Raw genomic sequence first — 15,843 nt, forward strand, 5'->3', positions numbered from 1 at the left:
GAGCTCAATGATATCAAAGGCTTTGGCTTCGTGATGAACATTTCCTGTCATCCACTCAAGGACCCAAGTCTTCGAATCTCTGTTCTAACCACGTATGTGAAGTGTGGCATAAAATTGGAGCAGCAACTCTTCGTTCCAATGCTCTTGGTCGGTGACAAAAGGCAACAATCCAACCTCTTTGAAGCAATCCAGAGCTTCTTCCAAGCAGGGCAGACCAGTTACTGCTTCAGTGTCAAGACGCATATGAGGGAAGATGCGACCTTGATTGTACAGAATGCATGAGTAATTACTTCGCTGCGGATAGCTCCAGAACCGATCAGAAGATATTCTTTCCCTTAAGTAGGGGTTCTTGGAGCTATTGAAGAAGGTGTTGTCTGCTTTGAAGCCGTTGACATTAAAGGATCCAGGTGCTGATGCAGGACCTGGAAACCTGGGCAACCTTGGCATTGGCTTCTGTACCTAAGGCCTATGCTCAATATGATAGTCAAATTGAGGACCAGCAGCAGGCGCAGGAACAGAAGCAGTAGCATCATTGGCTTCGCTGACTTCTGGTTCTTGGGTTGGTGTAGGCTCCACAATTGCTTCAGCCATGACAACGTCAGTGGCTTCATTCGTGTTGGTGGTGGCAGCCTCAAGAGTTTCTACCTCCACTTGATGAGCTGGAGGGTCGGGCATAGACACGTTCTCCTCGAGAACAGCTTCTTCAGTACTTGGGGGAGTAGGGGCATGTTCTTCTTCTTGGGTGTCGTTGGCTGATGCAGCCGGAATGTTTTCAGCAGCTTTAGCCTCAGACTCGGAGACTTGAGACCTTGGTCCTTTGCGAAGCCTGCGTAACGCTGGCGACGCCTTTGGAGATGGAGTTGGCTGGGCCTCAAAGTCATCTTCTTCTGCTTGCCGGGGTGGTGTGACTTGTTGTGGGTGATCAGCCCATGATGCATCCTGAGTAATTGGCGTCAGAGGATGACCAAAGCTGATGAGTTCGCTGTGCGTAAGCACAGGCGATGATACCTGTTGGTGCTCAATCAGAGGAAGAACTACATCATCGTCAACATTGTCATGGTGACCAATGTCTTCAGCAGCGGTGGGATCAGCTGCTGGAATGTCTTCAGCTTCATGAGCCTCTGTGGAATCAGGCTCATGGATAGTCAGTTGGCGCTCTTGATGTTCAACGGCAGGGCGAACCATGGAGATAGGTTTAACAACTAAGGGCTCTGTGGGAGCAGCCCGATCCTTCTTGGTCTTGCGCTTCTTCTTGGAGGGAGCAGCAGCAGAGGCTTCAGGATGTTTCCTCTTTCTGGCTTCAGCCTCAGCAATCCTCGTCTTCTTTAGTTCTGAAGCGGTAGACCTGGCTTTTGGCTTCGAGCCAGTTATGCTGGCTGGGAAGACAATGGGATGTGCTTCCTGCCTTGGTGCATTGGGTTCGGCCACAGCGGGCTTCTTTTTCTTCTTTGCAGCCATCCTGGGGTCGATGCTAGGACGCCCAAGGGCCTTGCGCTTCTCAGCCTCATTGTAGGCTTGCACACACTTGTCAGCCAGGCTCTTCATGCGCTCACGAGAACCTTGAGCTTCTTCACGCTTCTTGAGAAAGGCTTCTTTGAGCTCGTGCAACATGATCTTGAAGTTCTTCACTTCTTGCATGCTGAGCTTGGCCATATGCTTCTTGAACTGAGCTTTCTCAAAGTCAATCTTCTGCTTCAGTTCAACGATGCGCTGGGCTATAGCTAACTCTGAAGCAATGGCGCCATGGAAGGCAACACTGAGGCCAATGGGAAGTTGCAGATCTTCAAAGCTGAGGTTGGGCGTGTCAAACCACTCATCAATGAAGTCGTGCATGATTGCCACGTCAAAGAGAGGAAAATTATTGAAGATTTCTGCTTCTTCTTTGCTCTTGATCAGTTGCTCAAGAGCGTCATCTGCAAGATCTTCATCGCTGGATAGATCAATGGTATCATTGCGCAGAATAGCAGCAGCAGTTAGTTCTTGGCTGGTGTGTTGCAGAGGCATCTTGACTCTCAGGGGCTTGGATATGCATGACAGATCTTCAGACTGCACACTATCTTCAGGAGGTGCAGTGGCCAGTGGCTTCACCCGTGAGATTTTTGGTGGAGTAGCTGACCTTGAAGCTTTAGCCTTCTTTGGCTTCTGCGGCTCTGGAGTAGGAGCTGGGGCTTCATCAGTGTCAGCATTATCATCAGATTGATCCACTTTGGCACCTTGAATAGAGATGTGAGTGATGAGGCCATCCAGGTTGTAGAAAGGACCGATGACATTGGGTTCTGCATCACGTGTGCCGTCAGCACGGGGAGCAGAGGGACCAGGGTTGAAGTGTGAAAGTGCGTTATATCGACTAGAGGGGGGGTGAATAGGCGATTTTTATGAAAGTCTTCAAAACGTGGAAGTTATGAAGACAAACAGTAGAGATATGCCTATTACTATGCAGCGGAAGGTAGATTACACTAGGCAAGCCATGGTCAAGTATTCAATAGAGTGAGAGAACAGTGACAAATAGCTGCAGTGTAATGAGGATCAGGTAGGAAGATATTGTGAAGCCAAACAGATCATACATTCACATTGTGAAGACAAAAGATAGAGCAAACATGCAATGACTTCACAATGAGTAACAGTAAGTAAAAAGGAAGTGAAGATGAAACCAGTGACTCGTTGAAGACAATGATTTGTTGGACCAGTTCCAGTTGCTGTGACAACTGTACATCTGGTTGGAGCAGCTAGGTATTTAAACCTTAGGACACACAGTCCCGGACACCCAGTCCAGAACACACAGCTCAGGACACCCAGTCCTCACCGTATTCTCCTTGAGCTAAGGTCACACAGACCTCGCCCAATCACTCTGGTAAGTCTTCAAGGTAGACTCCCAAACCTTCACAGACTTCGTTCACCAGCAATCCACAATGTCTCTTGGATGCTCAGAACGCGACGCCTAACCGGCTGGAGGATGCACAGTCCTCAAGTGTAATAAGTCTTCAGATCACTCAGACAAGAAGACTTAAGTGATGCCCAATTCTCTCTGGCTCTGGGTGGTTAGGGCTTTATCCTTGCTAGGTATTCTCTCTCTCTCTCTCAAAGGCTTCGAGGTGGGTTGCTCTCAAACGACAAAAGCCGTGCACTGAATCTGAGCAGCCAACCGTTTATGGTTGTAGGGGGTGGACTATTTATAGCCACTAGGCAACCCGACCTGATTTGTCCGAAATGACCCTGGGTCGCTAAGGAACTGACACGTGTTCCAATGGTCAGATTTCAAACCCACACAGCAAGTTTACTTGGGCTACAAGCAAAGCTGACTTGTCCGACTCTGGACAAGATTTTCTCTCATAGTCTTCACTTGAAGACATAGGTTTTTAATTAGGCATCACTTCAGTCGTTCTGACTGGTTCTCTTGGACCCCACTTAACAGTACGGTGGTTCCTATGACTCAACACAAATGAAAGAGAACTATGAAAGATCTAAGTCTTCGAGTTCCATAGGCTTCACGTGGTGTCTTCTCTTGTCATAGTCTTCAATGTGAATATCTTCATATACCACCATTGACTTCAATGTCTTCGTACATTTTTAGGGGTCATCTCTAGTAGGAAAACCGAATCAATGATGGACTTCTACCTGTGTTATCCTGCAATTCTCACAAACACATTAGTCCCTCAACTAGGTTTGTCGTCAATACTCCAAAACCAACTAGGGGTGGCACTAGATGCACTTACAATCTCCACCTTTTTGGTGATTGATGACAAACTAGTTGAAGTTTTCAACGGGGAATGTAATCTGTGAAATTTTAAAGGATAAGGAATTGTCTTCATAAGTTGCAAGGGCTCCCCCTGAAGATGTGCATATAAGTAATTTGCTTTTGGAATGTAAATGCACATGGCAGGTTGTACTTGTGGAGATCCACCTCACCTTATGATGACATTCCACTATGCATGTGAAAGTATATGAAGATAATGACATGCATAATGAAAAATGGACGTCTGCAGAATGATCTAAGTGCGGAATTTATCGTCGCACATGCGGAATTTATCATCGCAAAACAAGTTGGCAAATAAGTAGCAGACGACCATCGAGTTTAAGTGTTACAACTCAAAGAACCAAATGTAGCAAAACGAGAGTTGTAAGCACGAAGCAAAATATGGCAAAATATAAAGCACCCGCCCATAATGACCCGCTTGAAGACTATCAACCTCATATGCTTCTCCCCCTTTTGTCAGTGAGGACCAAAAAGGTTTGAAGACATAGAGCATCTACTTGGTCCCATGAGGAGTAGGTGAAGTAGCAGGGTCTTCGGTGGTGTGTGGCGGTGCAGACAAACTTGGAGCAGTATCGATGTGTGCTGAAGGAGGTGGCGGTGAAGTAGCATCATCTTCATCCTCGATAACTCTGGCAGTCATTGTGGCAGCAGAGGAAGAAAACTCAGAGTCTTCAAGGGATGGTGTTCCTCGCAGCACAGCCCTTCTAGGAGGTGTGGAGTGAAACTTGAATCGCTCAGTGAAGCCATCCTCTTGAAGATCAGCTTCAGAACACATCATCGTTAGCCCTTTCCATGTACGGCGACAGGTTTCATGGGTAACGAAAGCATTCTTGGTGGCAAGATTTCGAATGCGATTAACATCCACCAAGAGGCTTTTCATCTGACGCTTCAGCCAGTCATGATGCCTATCCTGTTTTTGATGAAGGGCCACAAGAAGCTCTTGGTCATTGAGAACACGAGTGCGCTTCTTGGGTCTTGGAGCAGTTGTGCTGTCAGTGGCTTCAGTGGAAGCAGGGCATGGTGCACGTGTAGTGCCAGCCAAAGGATACACCCGAGAGACTACTTCAACTCCTTCAATGTTTTGAGTGAAGCTCTGGTGTTCTGCATTCTGAAGACTGAGAGGTTGCTTGGCAGGCTCAGGATAGATGGCTTCAGCAGAGGTATCCACATCAGGCAAGAAGATACGATGGTTGCGGGCTGAGGGCTGATATGAGATAGCAGAGTGAAGTTTGATCAGCTGCATTACCCAAGGGGCATAGAACTTCAAACCAAACAGATCTGAGCCTGATGCAGCAAGTTGGCGTATGAAGAAGTCCTGTGCATTGAAGCATTTGCCATGAAGGATACAGAATATCAAAGTCTTCATTGCACCCTCGATCTTGGCATTTGGAGAGTGGCCTTTAATAGGCCAGAGAGTCCGCCTGATGATGTGATAGATGGTTCTTGGCAGATACTCAAGGTCTTCAACAAAGAACGCTGTGGGATAAGCAGCATCTTGGGGCAATGGCTTCATCATGCTGAGCATCTGACTCATATCAGGTTTAGGCCTCTGAAAGATGCTCTCAATAGCTTCAGTATGCAGCTGACAGCCTTGCTCGAAGAGATCGCCAGGAGTGGGCAAGCCAGTGAATTCAATGATGTCAAATGCATTGGCTTCGTGATGAACATTTCCGGTCATCCACTCCAGGACCCAAGTCTTCGGATCTCTGTTGTACCCACGGATGTGGAGTGTGGCATAGAATTAGAGCAGTAGCTCTTCATTCCAATGCTCTTGGTCAGTTATGAATGGCAGCAGTCCAACTTGCTTGAAGCAATCCAAAGCTTCTTCTAGGCAGGGCAGACCAGCTATAGCTTCAACGTCAAGGCGCTTGTGTGGGAAGATGCGACCTTGGTTGTACAATATGCATGAGTAGTAGCTTCGCTGAGGATAGCTCCAAAACCGATCTGATGAAATCCTTTCCCGAGAGTAGGGGTTCTTGGAGCTATTGAAGAATGTATTGTCTGCCCTGAAGCCATTGATGTTGAAGGAGCCAGGTGCTGATGCAGGACCTGGGAACCTTGGCAGTCTTGGGATTGGCTTCTGTACCTGAGGCCTGTGCTCAACATGATAGTCGAACTGAGGACCTGCAGTAGACTCAGGAACAGAAGTGTCAGGATCAGTGGCTTCGCTTTCTTCTGATGCTTTTGGTGGGGAGAGCTCCACATTAGCTTCATTGTTAGTTGTGGCAGCCTCACGATTTGCATCCTCCACTTGACGAGCTGGAGGGTTGGACACAAGCACATTCTCTGTAAGAACTGCTTCTTGGTGAGACGAGGGGACTTGTGGTACTTCTTCGTCTTTGGCTGATGCAGCCGGAATGTTTTCAGCAGAGACTTGAGGCCTTCAACCTTTGCTAAGCCTGCGCAACGCGGGCAACGCTTGTGGAGATTGAGTGGGCTAGGCCTCATTGTCTTCTCCCTCTTGTGGGTGATCCGCCCATGAGGCATCCTGGGTAATTGGCGTCAATGGACAACCAATGCTGATGAGTTCGCTATTGTCTTGCTGAGGAAGGACTTCATCATCTTCTACATTGTCATGTTGACCAATGTCTTCAGTAGTGATGGGATCAGCTGCTGGAATGTCTTCAGCTGCATGAGCCTCTGTGGAAGCAGACTCATGGACAGTCAGTTGGCGTTCAGCTTCAGGATAGACCACAGAAAGGGGTTCAACCATCAAGGGCTCTGTGGGGGCAGCCCAATCTTTCTTGGTCTTCCTCTTCTTCTTAGAGGGGGCAGTAGAGGAGGCTTCAGGATATTTCCTTTTCCTCGCTTCAGCCTCAGCAGTCCTCGTCTTCTTGAGCTCTGAAGCTGTTGACCTGCTTTTTGGCTTCGAGCCAGTCATTCTTATGGGGAAGACAATCGGAACTACTTCCTGCCTTGGTGCATCGGGTTCAGCTGTAACAGGCTTCTTCTTCTTCTTCTTCTTCTTTGCAGCCATCCTGGGGTCGATGCCAGGACGCCCAAGTGCCTTGCGTTTTTCAGCCTCATTATAGCTTGCACGCATCTGTCAGCCAGAGTCTTCATGCGCTCACGCGAACCCTGAGCTTCTGCACGTTTCTTCAGAAAGTTTTCCTTGAGCTCGTGCATCATGATCTTGAAGTTCTTCACTTCTTGCAAGCTGAGCTTGGCCATATGCTTCTTGAACTGAGCCTTTTCATAGTCAATCTTCTGCTTCAGCTCAACAACGCGCTAGGCGATAGCTAGTTCTGAAGCAATGGCGCCATGGAAGGCGACACTGAGGCCAATGGGTAGCTGCAGATCGTCAAAGCTGATGTTTGGCGTGTCAAACCACTCGTCAATGAAGTTGTGGATGATGGTGACGTCAAAGAGAGGCATATCATTGAAGATTTCTGCTTCTTCTTTGCTCTTGATGAGTTGCTCAAGAGCGTCATCTGCTAGGTCTTCATCACTTGACAGGTCAATGTCATCATTGCGCAGAATGGCAGCAGCTGTGAGCTCTTGGCCGCTGTGTGGCAGAGGCACCTTGGCCTTCTGGGGCTTTGAGATGCGTGATAAGTCTTCAGACGGCACATTGTATTTAGGAGGTGCAATTGCCAGTGGCTTCGCCCTTGAAATTTTGGGTGAAGGGGCTGGCTGTGAAGCTTTAGGCTTACTCATCTTCTTTGGCTTCAGCACTGCAGGAGCTTCTTCTGATTCAGAGACAGCTGGAGGCTCATTCACTGCAGTCCCTTGAACTAAGATGCGGGTGATGAGGCCTTCAAGGTTGGCATAAGGACTGATGACATTGGGTTATGCCTCACGTGTGCCATCTGCCCTTGGTGCGGAGGGACCAGGGTTGAAGTCTAACCCAAATTTCTTGTTCTGCCTCGCTGAGTTTTGGGCAAACTGAAAGTTGCGCTTGAATAGATTGTCATCACGACACCAGAGTGGTGACGACGGATGTGCATTTGCAGGCTGTGGCCCACGGACCATGCATGGATAGAAGCCTTGGGCAATGGCTTCATTTCTGGACCTGGGTAGAAGATTCTTGTATAGGATGTCTCCCCATGGTCTTTTGATGGCACTTTTCTCAGCATACTCTTGGGTTTTGAAGCGGTATTTGAACCATTGTTCTGCCCAATATCGTCGAATCCATTGGATTCGGGTCTTGCGCTGACTGTAATCCTCTTCAGGATCTGTCTTGTACATTTCTGCGAGTTCATCTGGTAGATCTCTGGATGTTCCGCCACGACGCTGTCTGCCCCCCTTCCTTGCTGCTTTCTCTGAAGCCATAAACTTTAACTTGAAAGGTTTCAAGACGTTCAAAGGCTTCAAAGGCTTTCTCTTGCTGGACCAACAGGAACTGGCTTCAGGAGAATTTATGTGATGCTGTAAGAATTCTGCAAATGAATGCAGACTATGAGAACCAAAGGATTCTCCCACGGACATGTACCTGTGACAGCATTAAGGTGCGAGGGAAGGGGAAGAGGTCATATGCATTCTCAGAAGATTTCGAAGATAAATCAGTTTAGAAGACATTGACCTCATCGTGCGAAGACATTCACTCATAGATAAGAAGTTGGTTCCAGATTTGTACGAATCCACAGATCAGTACAAGTGAGGAATCTAACTACTTTGTGAAGCACAAGTGAATATACTAGGCATGTTGTGAGATGCAGTATGAGGGAGATCTAACTTGTGTGAACAGAAACTGCTTGTGGTAGAAAGTGATAAATCCATAGGATCAACAGTGCTGTAAAAAAGTTTTATTTACCACACTAAGAACTGCTAGACGAAGTGGGAGATGAGGCTGAGCAGTTCAATCTTCCGTGCCCTAACTTGGCGACGGAGGACACCTACGTCGACGGCGGAGAGGACGATGTCCGCGATCGGCGTGAAGACGGCGTCGGAGAGGTTGCGGCAGCGAAGCGCTTCGTCGCCGGTGTCGTCGAGGGCTAGCGGTGGCGCTAGGGTTCGTGTGAGGGTGGAAGAAAGGATAATGACCGCTGTAAGTGTGTATTTATAGGTACAGGGGCGGCACTGCACTATTACACAGGTGCCCCTGGCGATTCGCATCTGAGTGACACGTGGCCATCATGCGGAATTTTGGGGTTTGTTCCACGTCCCACGCACGCCTGGATTGTCGGGTGGTCGTTCCTACTTCTCCGGATGTCATGTGGATGAATGAGCATTGAAAACGGACTAAAAGGTTGTCTCTGTGTCTTCTACTGTCAAGGGCGCAGAGAAGACATTCGACAGTTTCAATGGAATGCATATGACTTGGAGAGATAGAATTTGAGATAGAAAGCATAGAGAGGTTAGGGTCCGATCACATTCACTTAGTTCAAAAGATTCAAACAAGAAGACATAGCTATAAGTGAATGTTGTAGAGGACAGAACACTAATATATATATCTATATAATCAACATAGTGAAGATAATCACGAAGACATGTTGAGATTGAAGCCAAACCAAATGTGAAGACATTGCAAGGTAACGCCATGAGTGAAACACTTCAAAATAGAACGTTTGGTGGCGGCGTTACCCACCGTCTAGGAAGTTTTAGACCCAGACACGGCTCAGAATTATCGTGGCGCTCCGAAGTCAAATTCCACATTAATGTATTCACACTTAGAATGTATGTCTTCATTGATTGAAGATATACGTTACTTCGTGTGTTGCACATCTAAGTCATGAATATGCATAAGTGTTAGGATGTGTGCCTGATCACAGGACATTTGAGGATTCCAGGATATTTAGCTCACACCATAACCTGCAAAACCTCTTCTCATCCAAGGGCTTGGTGAAGATATCTGCCAATTGCTCTTCAGTGTTGACGTGTATGATATCAATATCTTCCTTCACAACATGATCTCTGATAAAGTGATGACGAATTTCTATGTGCTTTGTCTTCGAGTGCTGAACTGGGTTGTTGGCAATCTTGATGGCGCTTTCGTTGTCGCAGTAAAGTGGCACTTGCTTCAGATGAATGCCATAGTCCTTGATAGTTTGCTTCATCCACAGAAGCTGAGCGCAGCAAGATCCAGCAGCAATGTATTCAGATTCAACAGTGGAGAGAGATACACAGTTCTGCTACTTTGAAGACCAACATACAAGTGATCGTCCCAGAAAGTGGCATGTGCCTGATGTAGACTTCCGATCAACCTTGTCACCAGCATAATTAGCATCCGAGAATCCAACCAGATCAAACTCTGAGCCCTTTGGATACCATAATGCGAGAGTTGGGGTGTGAGCCAAATATCGAAGAATTCGCTTCACAGCTAAGTGATGCGACTCCTTTGGTGCCGCTTGAAATCGAGCACACATGCAAAAACTAAGCATAATATCTGGCCTAGATGCACATAAATAAAGCAAAGAACCAATCATGGAGCGGTATACCTTTTGATCGAACTCTTTACCATTGTCGTCGGGACCCAGATGATGTTTGGCTGGCATTGGTGTTGTGAAGCCTTTGCAGTCTAGCATACCAAACTTCTTCAGGCACTCTTTGAGATACTTCTCTTGAGATATGAAGATGCCGTTGCATTGTTGTCGTATTTGAAGACCGAGGAAGAACTTCAGCTCCCCCATCATAGACATCTGATATTGCTCTTGCATCATATAGCCAAACTCTTCACTGTACTTCTGATTGGTGCACCCGAAGATAATGTCATCCACATAAATTTGGCACACAAATAGTTCACCATCATATGTCTTCGTGAAGAGAGTGGGATCTAGGGAACCAGGTATGAAGCCTTTGCTCTTCAGGAAATATTTGAGTGTGTCGTACCAGGCCCGAGGGGCTTGTTTGAGGCCATACAGTGCCTTGTTAAGCTTGTATACCATGTCAGGATGTTTTGGACCTTCAAACCCAGGCGGTTGTGCAACATACACTTCTTCAATCTTGCCATTGAGAAAGGCACTCTTCACATCCATTTGATATAGAAGTAAGATATGATGATTTGCATAGGCCAGCAGTATACGTATGGCTTCAAGTCTAGCCACGGGAGCAAATGTTTCATCGAAATCAATGCCTTCCACTTTAGTATATCCTTGAGCAACGAGACGAGCTTTGTTTCTGACAATTTGTCCATGCTCATCTTGCTTGTTGCGGTATATCCATTTGGTGCCTATTATATTGTGCTTCCGTGGATCAGGACGCTTAACCAGTTCCCATACATTGTTCAGGTCAAACTGTTGAAGCTCTTCTTGCATAGCTTGAATCCATTCAGGTTCCATGAAGGCTTCTTCAGCTTTCTTGGGTTCTGTAATTGAGACGAATGCGAAGTGCCCAGAGAAATTTGCCAGCTGATTTGCCCTTGAACGAGTGAGTGGACCAGGTGCGTTGATGCTGTCAATTATTCTGTCAATCTGCACCTTATTGGCAACACGAGGATGTACAGGGCAAAGACTTTGCTCTTGCTGATCTGTGTTGTTGTTGGGAAGAATGTCTTCAGGCTGAGCATTGTCTTCATGTGGATCAGGTGCTGAGATGATAAGTTCTTCTTTAGGATGAGCTTCAGAAGGTATAATCTCTCCAGTTCCCCTTAGCTTGATTGATTCACTAGATGGAACTTCATCTAGCACATTTGGCAGTTGCTCTCTTTGTGAACCATTGGTCTCATCGAACCGCACATCCATTGTTTCAACCACTTTGTAATGAAAGAGATTGAAGACTCTGTAGGAGTGCGAATCCTTTCCATATCCAAGCATAAAATCCTCATGTGCTTTTGGTACAAACTTTGAGGTGTGGTGTGGGTCCTTGATCCAGCACCTTGCGCCAAATACTCGGAAGTAACTGACATTTGGCTTCTTGCCAGTTAGGAGTTCATAAGATGTCTTGTTCAGAAGCTTGTGAAGATAAACACGATTGATTGTATGGCATGCAGTGTCAATGGCTTCAGGCCAGAATTTTCTTGGAGTCTTGTATTCATCTAGCATCGTTCTGGCCATCTCAATGAGTGTTCTGTTCTTGCGTTCGACGACGCCATTCTGCTGTGGTGTGTACGGGGTTGAGAATTCATGTGTGATGCCCAAGGTATCAAGATATGTATCAAGTCCAGTGTTCTTGAATTTAGTGCCATTGTCACTTCTGATGTGCTTTATCTTGGCGCCGTAATTGTTCATAGCTCGATTGGCGAAGCGTCTGAAGACATCCTGCACTTCAGTCTTGTAAAGGATTATGTGCACCCAAGTATATCTAGAGTAATCATCAACAATGACAAAGCCATAGAGGCAAGCAGTAGTGGTAAAAGTTGAGTAGTGAGTGGGACCAAAAAGATCCATGTGAAGCAGTTCGAAGGGTCGAGTAGTGGTCATGATTGTCTTCGAGGGATGTTTTGCCCTCGTCATCTTCCCTGCTTCACAGGCACTGCATAAGTGATCTTTCTTGAACTTGACGCCCTCGATGCCTATGACATGTTTCTTCTTTGCAAGGGCGTGGAGGTTCCTCATGCCAGCATGCCCAAGCCTCCGATGCCAAAGCCAGCATTCTGAAGCTTTTGCCAGAAGACATACTGCAAGCTGTGGCCCTGCTGAGAAATCTACCACATACAAATCATCTTTCCGATACCCTTCAAACACTAGAGACTTGTCAGATTCCATTAGTACCAGGCAACGATATTTTCCAAATATTACGATCATGTTCAAATCGCAAAGCATTGAGACAGACATTAAGTTGAAGCCAAGGGATTCAACAAGCATGACTTTATCCATGTGTTGATTCCTTGAGATTGCAACTCTACCTAGACCCAATACCTTACTTTTACTAGTGTCAGCGAATGTGATGTGGCTCTTGTCGGATGGACGTAAGGTTGAGTCCATAAGAAGGCTTCTTTTGCCGGTCATGTGATTTGTACACCCACTGTCAGTAATCCATTCTAAAGATGCTGGTGTCGTACCCTACAGTGCAGTTAGGGGGATAGGCTTCACGAAGAGAATTGTGCAGCAAAAACATTTGAGGAACCAGTGGGTTGTGAAAAATTAGATCCAGATTAGGACTAATAGGGAGAGTAGCATGTGATTCAGGAACGAAGTACATAGTGATGCCATTCGGGCATTTTATCTTGCGCCCTACAGGAGGATTAAGGTCCCCAGCAATAGCGTCAGAAGATTTTGGTTTTCTGCTGGAGACCTTTCCCTGCAAAAGAGAGTTAAGCATTCTTAGCCACCCACATCTTCAAGGGTGGCTTAGAAGCAATAAGTCTAAGTGCAGCATCTGAGAATTTTGGCTTTGGAGCCCTAGCAAACAGTCTAGCAGGTGGACAATAGTACTCATAAGAATAGGCAGAATAATTCTTGGTCATATGAACATGGCGGTTTGATGAACTGCTCTCATATTCATATGCCTGAGTGTGGTTTCCCTGCAAAACATTTGCGTTAGTGCGACTCAGGTGAGTCCTCTGTCTGTATGAAGCCTTTGGACCGTATGAAGCCTTTGGTCTGAGGTTTGTCTTCTTCATGTGAGGTGTCATGAAGACATTCACAGGAAGATTTTCCAGACACCTTTTCGGAACCCAGATCTTCTTCATAGGCGGTCCATTCCTGCAGTTAGTACCAATGTACCTGGAAAACACTTCACCATTCTGATTCTTAAACAGTACATAGTTTGCATCAAAGGATTCATCAATGATAATGGGGTTAGCGCAAGTGAAGCCAGATAAATTGGATGGATCTGCTGAAGGTTCCTTTGCAGCAAGCCACTTGGTTTTGGGGTACTGCTTAGGTTTCCAGTAAGAGCCATCTGCATTTATTTTCCTTACGAACCCAACACCCTCTTTCCTAGGGTTTCAGTTCAGAATCTGCTTCTTGAGGACATCACATAATGTCTGATGCCCTTTAAGACTTTTGTACATCCCTGTTTCAAGCAATGTCTTCAACCTAGCATTCTCATCAGCAATAGCGGTGGTATCCTCAGCAGAGGGGTTAGTTACCACATCAACAGTTGAAGATATTGCAACAGCAGTAGCAGTGGAACATTCAGCAACAGAAGTAGCATTATCACGCTCAATGCATTTAAGACATGGTGGTTCAAATCCTTCCTGAGCGGAACTGATCTGTTTGGCGCGAAGTGACTCGTTTTCCTTTTGAAGATCTTCATGAGCCGCTCTCAATTTCTCAAGATCTTGCTTCCTTTGAAGATAATCATAGGAAAGCTTTTCATGAGCTGTTGAGAGAGTATCATGACGACTTTCAAGTTCCTGATACTTAACGTGAAGATTTTTTATGTCTTCAATTAAGGATTCGTACCGAGTCATTTCAGCACCCAACAGATCATCGCTTCTGTCTAACAGTTTTTGAATATGTTCCATAGCTTTCTGTTGTTCAGTTGCAATTTTAGCAAGTGTTTTGTAGCTGGGTTTTGAACCACAATCAGAGTCATTGTCACTAGATGTTTGATAGTGAGTAGTGCGTGTGTTTACCTTGGCACCACGTGCCATGAAGCAGTAGGTAGGAGTGGAGTAGTCCTTGTCATTTGCATCAGTGTCGGTGATGAAGTCATTTTCTTCAGTGTTGAAGATGGACTTGGCGACGTATGCTGTAGCCAGACTTGCAATGCCAGAATCAGACTCCTCCTCAGACTCCACCTCTGCCTCCTCAGAACCGGACTCCTCCTCTGAATCCATTTCCTTGCCAACAAACGCACGTGCCTTGCCAGATGAGCTCTTCTTGTGTGATGAAGACTTTGAGGAAGACTTGGAACAAGACTTTGAGTATTTCTTCTTCTTCTTGTCGTCAGAGTCATATTCCTTGCTCTTCTTCTTCTTTCTTTTCTCATTGTCCCACTGTGGACACTCAGAGATGAAGTGTCCAGTTTTCTTGCACTTGTGGCATGTTTTATTCTTGTAGTCATGAGCAGAAGCTTCATCATTCCTTGAGCTTGATCGTGAGGACTTTCTGAAGCCTTTCTTCTTGGTGAATTTTTGGAACTTCTTCACAAGCATTGCAAGTTCCCTTCCAATGTCTTCAGGATCATCAGAACTGCTGTCAGACTCTTCTTCAGATGAGGAAACAGCTTTTGCCTTTAAGGCACGAGTTCGCCCATAGTTTGGACCGTAGATATCTCTTTTCTCAGAAAGCTGAAACTCATGTGTGTTGAGCCTCTCAAGTATGTCAGACGGATCGAGTGTCTTGAAATCAGGACATTCTTGTATCATCAGGGCTAGGATGTCAAACGAACTATCAAGTGATCTCAGGAGTGTCTTGACGACTTCATGGTTGGTGATCTCAGTGGCGCCGAGGGCTTGAAGCTCATTTGTGATGTCAGTGAGTCGGTCAAAGGTGTGTTGGACATTCTCATTGTCATTTCGCTTGAAGCGGTTGAAGAGGTTACGGAGGACACTGATTCTCTGATCTGTCTGGGTTGAGATGCCTTCATTAACCTTGGAGAGCCAGTCCCAGACCAGCTTGGATGTCTTCAAAGCACTCACACGGCCATACTGTCCTTTGGTCAGATGACCACAGATGATATTCTTGGCAGTAGAGTCCAGTTGAGTGAATTTCTTGACATCAGCAGCAGTGACACCTTCTCCAGCCTTGGGAACGTTGTTCTCGACGACATACCATAGGTCGACGTCAATGGCTTCAAGATGCATGCGCATCTTATTCTTCCAGTAGGGATATTCAGTTCCATCGAAGACGGGGCACGCAGCGGAGACTTTAATTATCCCTGCAGTCGACATAGCTAAAACTCCAGGTGGTTAAACCGAATCACACAGAACAAGGGAGCACCTTGCTCTGATACCAATTGAAAGTGCGTTATATCGACTAGAGGGGGGGTGCATATGCGATTTTTATGAAAGTCTTCAAAACGTGGAAGTTATGAAGACAAACAGTAGAGACATGCCTATTACTATGCAGCGGAAGGTAGATTACACTAGGCAAGCCATGGTCAAGTATTCAATAGAGTGAGAGCACAGTGACAAATAGCTGCAGTGTAATGAGGATCAGGTAGGAAGATATTGTGAAGCCAAACAGATCATACATTCACGTTGTGAAGACAAAAGATAGAGCAAACATGCAATGACTTCACAATGAGTAACAGTAAGTAAAAAGGAAGTGAAGATGAAACCAGTGACTCGTTGAAGACAATGATTTGTTGGACCAGTTCCA

Source organism: Triticum urartu, chromosome 4, assembly GCF_003073215.2.
Source record: "Triticum urartu cultivar G1812 chromosome 4, Tu2.1, whole genome shotgun sequence".
NCBI classification, from domain to species: Eukaryota; Viridiplantae; Streptophyta; class Magnoliopsida; order Poales; family Poaceae; genus Triticum; species Triticum urartu.